Raw genomic sequence first — 11,234 nt, forward strand, 5'->3', positions numbered from 1 at the left:
TGAGTAGTACTCCATGGTATACATATACCACATTTTATTAATCCACTCATGTATTGATGGACACTTGGGTTGTTTCCACATGTTTGCAATTGTGAATTGTGCTGCTATAAACATTCGGGTGCAGGTGTCTTTTTCATAGAACGACTTTTGTTCTTTTGGATAGATGCCCAGTAATGGGATTGCTGGATCAAATGGAAGCTCCACTTGTATCTCTTTAAGTTTTCTATTTTTCTTGACGTGTTGCATTATCTAGAATGTCCAGAAAGAAAATTTTAAGTTATGACAGTAAGTATACTTTTCTTCTTCCTCATTTTAATAAGAATGCCTGTGATATTTCACCATTAAATGTATTTCAATATATATATTTTTGAAATAATTTAAATGAGTTATGTTAGGGAAGTATCCTTTTAATCTTAGTTCTAAGTGTTTGCAGTTCTATTGGACTCATACATAAATAACTTAATCCAAGGTAAAGGAAACAGCCTGAGTTCAAAGTCAAGTACAATGTCACTAAAACTAGGGTTGTCAGACATCCTCCTGTACATAATGGATTATCCTATATTTCAAAAACAACTGTGTCAGGATGCATAATCATTCCGCATTTGATCTAGCTCTGACACTACCGATGACATCTGTTAGGCCTGAACCTTCTCCGTGCCAGTAACAATATGCCCCACATTCACCGAAAATAAAATATGGCAGCCTTAATAAAAAACAAATTTTGTAAACAAAATTGCCCTGTACTGGGCTGGTTTAGTTCAGATCAAGTTCCAGGTCTGTTGGGCTCTCATTTTTTAATCCTGTAATCAGCAAAATCCGGGCGCAATTTTGGACTTCAATGTGAGACATGAATAGAGGTTTAGGCTGTGAGGTTTTGAAGTAATGACTCTGGAAAAAAGAGCTGAGCATATCTACTGGGCCATCTAGTGGCTGCAGAGTGCACCTGAAAGGAAAAAAGAACCACGAAACAAAACCACTGGTGTGGTCTTCAAGTTCAGGATAAAAATTAATAGGGTAACATCACTTGAACCCCCTTCTTAAACCAACACAGACTAGGACTTCGCACACAATGGGGGTGCGATTACTTTTGGTTACCAGGGATTTGACTAACGAATAGAAGAATACCCAAATTCTTGCTGCAGTCTTTACAACTTAGAGATAAGTTTATATTACTTACATAAAAACAGCCACTGACCACAGAAAGACAATGCAGGCATGGAGTACCAGATTTAAATCACCAACATGGTTTAGAAAAACATAGGCAGCTACCGTGCATGGGTATAGACTTAAATGATGGCGACTGAAGGGAAAGAATTGTAGTCAAAGAATGCATTCCTAGTGAAGGCTGATTCATGGTCCTTAAAGTAAACCACTGGATTTTGAAAGTAATAAAATTATTAAAGCTGTCTTCCATCTTTTCCTTAAATTCCTGTTTCTGTCTACATAAAAACACAAAACCAAAAAAAGAAAAAGAAAAGAAGAGAAAAAAGAAAAGAAAACAAACAAGCAAACACAATAAAAAGAAGAGAGTAAGAGAGTTAGCTTGGATCCTAGCTGGCAAAACTCAAGAACAAAGATAAAGCAAACTGATAGCTTTCGAATGTTAATGGGGTTTGTCACCTCCTAGAGTGTGCAAATTGAAGACATCTGTCTGGTCTAAAATAAATTCCAAAAATCCCAAACTAATTGCTTCATATACACAATGCAAAACCTCAGAATTCCATGCAAAAATAAACCTTCATTTGGAAAATAAACTTCATACAATTATGATAAAAGAGGACCTGTCAATGAGCCAGTGCTTAATACAGAAGGATTATTTTGAAATAAACTTCTTCAGAGCTCATTAGAATTGGAAAGAACTGTGAAAATAGATCTGTCTACCCAGGTCCTTGGTATGTGATGGCATTTGAAGGAGCTCAGCTAAAACTAATACAGGTTTGCACCACAAGTCTTTGTTGACGTTTTAGAAATTACATTCATTTATAACACACACAAAAAAAGAAAATAACATAATTTTTCTTGTCTGGCCTCTGAAAAACAAATAGAAATACAGCCAAACCATACCCAGAGGACGTGCTGATGAATCACATCACAGCATCCCTCATCTCTGAAGAACAGCTCTTCCTTTTGTCTGTTCATTTGAAAAGGGTATTATCATTGTTCACAAAGGAGATAGAAAAGAAAAGACTATTTTAAACTTTCTACAAATGGACAGGAATTAGCAAAATCTTTTCCAGGAAGTATGTTGATTTATCAGGAATACTTTAGATGGTGTCCTAGGCCTGATGGAGCAGGAGTAGGCGCCTACAATGCTGCCGTCATTCAGATAACCACAAGACCACGGCACAGGCAGAACTCTTAGTTGCAGGCAAAAAAGACTAAAGGTGCACAAGCTTAGGCAATTTGGCCAATGTACTGACTCATGTAGCCAAGTCGCAGGGAGGGCAGAAGCCCGGTGTCCTCAGGGTGGCTGAGGGAGGGTTGGAATGCTCTGTGAGCACTGCCAGACTCCACAGTGACTTTCTTCATTCCCATGATGTTACTTTTCCCACAACACTAGAACCAAGTTTCCAACAAGTCCTGCTCTTCACCATCAGAGAAGGAAAAGATGCCACTCACTGTGGTTCCAGAGATCTCAAGGAAGGACTCTTTCTTTGGCTTAGGTAAGTTTTCTGCCCTTTGCCCCACCCAATTGCTGCAACGACAGAGGGAAGTTTATGCAGAAGCTGGTAGACACCATTTTGACCACACGTCAGAGTAGGGTGTATTGGGGAAGGGGCTCGGGGGGTGTTGACACTGCAGAATAAAGGAGTGGCTACTCCCAGCAGAAGGAAGAGATGCTGGGCGGTTAAACCACCCCTATTTCCAGCCCAAGCACCAAGCATCAGCAGCAGCAGCAGCAGCAGCAAAACAGCAGAATGAAAGCTGGCATGACAACAAAGTGTGAGGGTCAGCCGATTCACTGATCTTCCCTGATTGGGAAGGGTCTAGCAAGGCAGGGGTGCTGCCATCTATACCCCATGCAGAAGGGGTATGATCTCCCCACTTAGGGAAAATGATCCAGGTGGGCCAGAAAGTCCTCTGACAAGGGCTGGCTTTCTCGCTCATCATTTTGTTCCAGAATCCTACTTTGGACACTAAAAACTGAATGTCTTCATTCTCCTTTCATCCTTGCAGAAGTGATGCCCTACACCCCATCCCCACCCCAGAGACAGAGCTTATTTTGGAATTGGCTAAGAAGGGTTTGTACCCGGAAGTCCAAAAAGGATTCATTATGATTTTTCAAAATAATTGTATCTGTTACTCTCTGCCCTCCCCTCCAAGTTGGCCTCTGTGGCACCTCAAAGGCATACACTGTTGCCTAAGGGGACTCTCCACCTCACGATGGAAGAATCTAGGTCTCGCTCTAACTAGAATCTGTTTGTTCGTTTATCCCCCTGCTTTCTGCATGTTTGGGTTAAGTGGGTACTGGTGGGAAGCCTCGTGCATCTCCTATAATAGGAGTTGTTTCTCATTTCCACTAACATGTGGCTTCTTCTTAGAACTGACCCCGGGAGCCCACTTAGGAAACTCAGCCATATGTGCAGACAAAACTTCCCTTGCACTGGATAACCAGAGGCAAGCAGCTGTCTCTGTTGAAAGACTACAGAAGACATGGGCTGGGTCCAACCCCACGTTCACTCCAAGACACCCCACACCCACTGCCTCCGTTCAGTCTACAGCTCCCCCTGTCCAGCTGGATGGAGAAACGGATCCTGGCCAAGCTCAGTCTTGGGAGGTCAGCAAGGTTCTCCTGTCTGACTTATCAAGATCCTTCAAGATGGCCTTAGATCTGCTCCTAGTTGGGAGTTCTGTTTCTGGACTGGTCATGGAATCCACCCTCTCTCTGTGAGGCCCGGAAGCACAGTCTCTCTGATTGTGTCTGGCAGTGGCAGTGCAGTTATAACCTGGAGCAACTGGTGTTAGAATCAGGATTTTTACACCAGAGTCTAAATGGTAATGTTCTCTGTCACCTCCTGCTCTTTCATCTGATGTCTTTCCTGTATTTGCCTCTGTAAATCATTCTTTCTCTGGGCCCCACGCACCCCAGTCTCAATAAAACTTGGCTCTAAAATTTCAGACTTTTTTGTTTTGTAATCAGTGTGTGATGACAATTACATGTTGTTCTGTAATTCTGATATTTCCCAGGCAGACTCTTCAGGTAGCAGGATAACAAAATTACTCATGTTACAAATCAGATGGGCATTCTCCAAACTGAGTCTGCCTCCAAAGTGCCACCTGCTAGGTAGCCGAAGAATTTGATGCCTTTTAGTACAATTTGTTTCTGGATGATGATGATGATGATGATGATGGGCTTTCTATCCTTTCAACACTCGTGTTTGGAAACTAGTTCTCCCAGGCTCTCATTGTACCTACAGTCTCACCTTAGCATGGACACGAACACACTCTGGGCCTCTGTGACAGGCTGGAAAGTGGGATCTAGTGAATGTTATTTCTTTAGACCTAAGTTGAGAGAACTCAGCGAACAGCCACGAGGAAAACCAAAGTTGTCTTCTTAGAAAGAACAAGAGCTTTGGTAACGGTGAACCAACTTCAAGTACTGTTTGATTTTTGTGGAGACCACAGAACCATAAATCAGAGCACAGAAGGAAAATCAAACCAATATGACTGTCTTAATAATTAGCTGGAGATTAGTATTAAGAGTCATGAGCACAGAGACGGTACAGCTATAGGAACATGTGAGGCTGTGAAAGAGACCGTAGATTCGGAAGGGGGTAGGGGGAGAACAGCACGAATAGACATTGATACCACAGACACAGCAAAAGGCAAAAGGCAAAAAAAGAAAAAAAGGCTATGAAGTAATGCTGGCAGTCACGAAGGCAGGAGGAGAACCAAGAAAGAAAGAGTAGGGTTTTATACCCTAAAGGAGGGCATTTCTAGAAAAAAAAAACAGGCTCTACATTGGCCAGTACCACCCAATCTAATCAACCGGGAGCTAAAGATGATCCATTAAATGCCACCATTAGAAGGTTGTCATTAAAAGGACACTTTTCTGAGAATTTAGAGGTAAGAAATGACATAGAGTGGTTTGAAATAAATTGTTTTATAAATTGTGGACAGTACTTTTAGTTCTCTGTGTCAGTTTCCTGTTGCTCTAGCAAATTACTGCCAATTAAGTGGCTTAAAACAGCACAAATTGATTACTTGACAATTCTGAAAGTCAGAAATCCTAAATGGGTCTCAGGGGCCAAAAACGAAGGCGTTGGCAGGGCTGCATTCCCTCCTGGGGACTCCGGGGGAAATCCACTTCCTCACCTTTCTCTACCTGCTACAGGCACCTGCATTCCTTGGCTTGTGGCCTCTTTCCATCCTCAAGGCCAGAAACACAGCATCTTCAAATCGCCCTCCAACTCTGACACTCCAGCCTCTCTTTCACTTGTGTGGACCTTTGTAATTACATCAGTCCCCACACCCACCCACCACCAATAATCCAGAATTATCTCCCCGTCTCAAAACCAGCTGATTAGCAACCTTAATTCTATCTGCCGCCTTAGTCCCCCCTTGTCATGAAACAGAACATATTCACAGGTTCTAGGATTAGGACGTGAACATTTATGTGAGGGGTGTATTATTCTGCCTACCATTTTCTCTGACTTGGTTTTTTAATGCTCAGTTATAAGTCTTCGAGATCTACTACATGTACTATGTAGTCTGGAATGATATTCAAAATATTTAACAGCCAGTATGCAAGAAAACCAGTAGACCAAAATAGATGCTAGCTTGCTAGCTATAGTGTGGGGGAGGAAGATATTGTTATTTGAGGCATTGACCCTTCCTCACAATCAGTTGCTGTATCATGAGAAATTTGTAGGGGCTGGGAGGTGGGGCACCAAGGAAGGTGTGGGGTGGCCCAGAAGAGGAGGGTACTCCTGCAGCTAGAGGCAGACGCTCTCTGTCAAACGGTAGAGAAGTATCTCAATATTTAAATAACTGATAGAACCCTATCATTGTATGACAGCTAAACCTCCAGCCTATGTGTATTTCATATGCTTATATACATGTAAATGCATGTAAAAAAGGTCTGGAAAGAAATACCCTAAATTATTCATAGTTGTTACCCACAAAGGAAAATCTGAGTGTTAAAAATGATTATCAGAAGCCCCTGGGGTCTTCCCTTAACACTTTCATTTTTTTCAAAGAGAATCTCTTTATATATTGTTTGTATTCTTAGATTTAAGAAATTTACGAAATAGTCTGAAGAAATAAGCACCAAGAATAGCAGTTATCTCTAGGGAAGAGCCTAGAATTGGGGCAGGAATATAGAAATGAAAGAGGAATTGAAGTGCTATTAGCTCTATAATCTGAATTACTTGAGTTTTCAAATGCATAGAATTTTTTACATAACTTAAATAAATTCTAAAATGTGTCAGTCTAAATGTGTCAATTCTAAAATGTATAGAGAATTCATAATAGGTTCACATTATATGAGAATTTTGTGCAGGATAAAGGCATTTTAGATCATTGGGGAAAGTATAGAGCTTTCATTAAATGGTTCTGAAGTTACTGTGTTCCATTTAGAAAACAGATCTTTGAGTTCTCACAGAAATAAATTCCAAGTGCAGTTAAGAAACTAAATACAAAAGCAAAATCATATATAAGTATAAAAATGTTTATAATTTCTGAATAGCAGTGGCCTAAAAAGTGACCCAAAGAAAATGCACAAATGGAAAGTCTGACTACATAAACGTGTAATATTTATGTATATGAGGAAGAGATACTATAAAGAACGTTAAAAGGCAAAAGAAGACTGTGAAAAAGTATTTGAGACACATATAAACATAGGAATCAGCAACCAAATACATATATAAATCCTACAATCCAGAAGAAGCAAGAAAATGGTTCACAGGGCAGATAGCTAGAGGATGCAGGAGAAACGCAAATGGCCAATGAACACATAAAAAGATGCTCAACTTCTCTTATAATCCAGGAGATACAATTTAAAATAGCATTGCATTTTTCCCTCTTGAATTGGTAAAAGGGACCATTCCTAGCAAGTATTGGCAAGGATATAAGGATATGCTGATGTCTTATACAGTATTACCATTGGTTTAGTCATCTTGGAAGGCAAGTGAATAATATCTATTACAGAATGAGATATAATTTCATCTCACTTATGCTAAAAAGATGCAGTTATGTTCCTATAGGCACAAGGATATGCATGACACTACAGGAATGGGTCTGCAAGGAGCACGCTAGAATGGTGAGAGCAGTTACCTGCCAGGTGATGGAGCTGAGCTAGGTCATCGACTCAGAGGAGTTGTGGGAGGAGCACTGGGAGGCTTAGCTTAACTTTGCTGTTTGAATTTTCACAGTGAGAAGAGAATCCATATGTTTCTCATGAAGTAAAAGGAACGAAATTAGTATTCGATTGGAAATTTATAGTTATGTGCTTCTGGAGGCTTGAGAAGAGAGCAGCTATGTGAATCCTTAGCCCCTGAGCCTTGGTTTCCAGGCCCGGCTGGGCAGCAATTCTTGAGAAAATCATTCGCGACTCCATGTTCATTTCCTCATCTTAGAACCAAGATTCCAGAGCGGCCACTCAGGGAGGTTTTGAGGACAGAGTGCATTAAGCTAACGAAAGGGTTCTATTCTATAAAGTGCCGCTTTAATGTTAGTCAAAACTATAACTAATTATACGGATAATTTTCAGTTGACATCTAGTCATTGGTAAATATTTAAATAGCTACATTTCAAAAATAAAATAAAATTCGCTTAAAGTAGATTCTGGCTAATCTGATTGATTCTCCCTTCTGGTCCTCCCTCTTTTCCTTCCTCTCTTTTCCCTTCATTCCTATTTCCTCCTAACCTCCTATTTCTGTTTGAATTTAAACAAGTATAGCTAAGTTTAAAATTTAAAATGTTATGTATAATTTAAAAAATGAAGATTAATATAATAAGTATCCTTGTTAATACCATCCAGACTTAACAATTGCCCATACTTTTCTCTTATTCGATTTTTAAAAAACAAAAGAAAGAAAGAAAGAAAGTTAATTCTCTTTCAAACACTGTCTGTAATCCCCTTCCTGTTACTCCCTCCTAGTGCAACAACTATCCTGAGTTTAGTTTACAAACTCTAGTACTGTTTAAAAATATATAATTTCAGTACATAAATGTGTCCCTTAAATTTCTATGGACATTGGTATTGTTCTTTGTGGGCGACTCTTAAAAAGTGTACATGAATTATAAATTATAGCTTCAAATTCTTTCATGCACCACTTTTCTGGTGCAAAGCTTTATAATGGAAAAGACTGGACATTTATTCATCCCCTGTTAGGTGGCAAGCTCCTTCCATATAGTATTTCAATGCTCAAGATAACCGAGGACAGCAGGGTTTATCTCCTCCTTGCACAGATTGTGAAATTGGCTAAAAAGGTTACGCTATTCCAGAAGCTCTTCACTTATTGCAATGAACTCCCTGATCCAAACCCCATTGCCCCCTACATGACTGCAGCAGGGTCTATCTGGTTTGCCTACACCACCCCCACGACTCCTCTAGTCTGTTCTCCTCACTGAAACCACAGTAACTTCTTGTCACTTCTATTCAAAGCTCTGTAGCAGCTTGCCATCCTATTTGGAGTTAAGAATCCTTCAGGTGGCTGCAAAGGCCCTGCACCATTTGGCCACTGTGACCTCTCTGACTTCTTTCCTGCCTCCCTTGGTCTAGTTCTGCCCTGTGGGTCTCTGTGTTCTCTGTGGGATGCATCAGGCCTGCTGCTGCCCAGCACCTCACAAAGGCGCAGCCAGTTGTTCCCTCTGCCTGAACACTGTCCTCAGATGACCTCAAGACGTGCCTTCCCTTCCTTCAAGTTGTTTCTCAATTGCTACCTTCTCAGGAAGGTCTATCACAGCCATCTGCTGACTTCTCCAACTCCATATGTCTCTCCTTGACAATTATCACTTTATGATATTCTGTAGCCATTTATTTTGTTTGTCTGTCTTTCCTCAAGAAGATATAAGTTACCTGAAGTCAGGGATTTTTTGTCTTTTTGTTTCTTTAAATTTTAGCTACCTGGTGTGGCCTCCATACCTAGAATAGTATCACCGTAGTTGGTGCTTAGAAAATATTTATTGAATGAATGCATTCCTATTTGACCAGTAAGGAATGGGTGTAAATTTCAAACTAATACCTAACACCAAATAGTGGATGTTTTTATGCCAAACAGCCTCCCAAGAGATGCCCAAAGAGGGAGCCTGGTCCATTCATGGGAATTATTACTGGACATTTGGGAGAATAACTGACTAATATCCTCCTTAGCAGCAAGAGTAACAGGGAATGATTACCCTTCTGTGGACCCCAGAGGTCCCACTCCTGCTTGGCAGAATTGGGGGATGGAATGGGAGTTTCGTTGCACTCTCAGTAGTTGAACCTGAAAGGTAGACTCTACAATCAGATAAACACACACCTGCCCTCCACACCAGGAGACAGAAAACCAGACGCAGTGGTTTTCATATCTCTCAGAAAGGCCTTATATTTTCCTGATTTAATTCAAGCCTTCTCCTGCCCGGACATAAACTCCAACAGAGGATCATTAGAAAAGTACCTATACATCAGAAAAAGATATCAAGTAAAGAAAACAAATAGCCAAATATTTAGAAATACCTTTGATTCGTATCAAGTTTGAATGACTTAAGCAGTTATTAGTCACAGCATGGAGTTATTTGGGAGTATCCTTTTTTTGTCTGGAGTCTCCATTTTCCCTAAATCATGCACACTCCTAATTTTCAGGGTCACCCTTCGTCTACTGCAGGGAGCGCCCCTCTGGCTGAAAGTTGATAGGGCACAGTTTCGGCAGATTCTGCAGATCCAGGAGTGAGAATTCCCCTGGCAGCCCACTCTGCACTTCAGGAGGAAACAGAGCTGGTCTGTTGAAAGTCCAAAAACCAGCCTCTGAATTTTTCTCCAAGGCCATTCCACTTTCATACATCTATCATTAACTACCATATTTCACGTCTTTTGTTCCTTTTATATATCAAGTTGTGACAAATGCATGTGGAAACTTTCCAGGAAAAATAAGTTTATCTACACAAGACCCTATGGTACCCCATGACAATTCATTATTTTTCAATGAAATTTACTGCTCGTTGGCAGTTGCCCTAGTTTAATTTTCTGCTGTTTGTTTACTGAACAGGGAAACACATAATACAAAGCATAATAAAAGTCAGATTGAGTTAATTAAATGCGGAACCAGGAAAATTTAACTCTGCCTTTTGAACAGTTTTCTCATTACATTTCCTTGAAAAATGTCATTTTCAGCTGAAATTTATTTTGACATTTGCGATACATTATTCATTCGGGTCACGTTTTCTTTTCTACAACCCCAGGGAGTTGACATTAGTTCACACTAGTTTGTCGGGGAGAGCGGAGGAGATGGGTAACATTGGGATACCCAAACATTGAAATCAACTTGGGGCTCTTCTGGGGCAAGAAAAGATGGTGCAGTCATTTTCTTTCAGCAAGACTGTGGTGGATATAATAACCAGGGCACATTAGGAGGGATTAGAGAATAGACTCTGTAATTAGATTACTTCATTTCAAGACATCTTTAGAAACTCTTTGATGCCAGTCCTATGATTACAGTGATTTTTGCATGCAGAATATCAGCTTCTTGAAAGAAAGAATAAATACAAACCTATAAGAGATTGCTTTTGGGGGCTGGGCAATGAATTCAAAATATATAAAAATTTAGTGAAGTTTCTTGGGTCACATCTGTCATGTGTATATAAAATACATTTCAATCTATAACTTCAAAGGGCTTAGGGACTTTTGATGGAAAAGTTGTGTAAACTTCTGTTCATCTTATGGGATTTAATCACATATACTCAATTAAAGTATATATTATTTTCCAGACCCATGGTTAGATTTTAATATGTGCTAGGCTTATTTAAAGGTATAATATTCAAGAACCTTCTGGGAATCTCACAGTAATTCTCAGTCATAATGTATAGAAGTCCCATCCAAAGAAAAAGGAAAAGAAAACCTTTTTGCTCATTATTTTATTAATCGAATAGTTTTTATGGTGGGGGGGTAGTTTTAAACAAATAGGTTTCTCCAAGTATTATACCTGTTCTGCAAAATGTAATAGGCACTACTACTCATTTTTTAATGAAAATTATAATTTTTGTCCCAGCTATTAAGCAGTATTTTATAAAAATATTTGGAAATTTCTTACTCT

This window comes from Propithecus coquereli, unplaced genomic scaffold (genome assembly GCF_000956105.1).
Source record: "Propithecus coquereli isolate 6110/MARCELLA unplaced genomic scaffold, Pcoq_1.0 Scaffold355, whole genome shotgun sequence".
Taxonomy (NCBI): domain Eukaryota; kingdom Metazoa; phylum Chordata; class Mammalia; order Primates; family Indriidae; genus Propithecus; species Propithecus coquereli.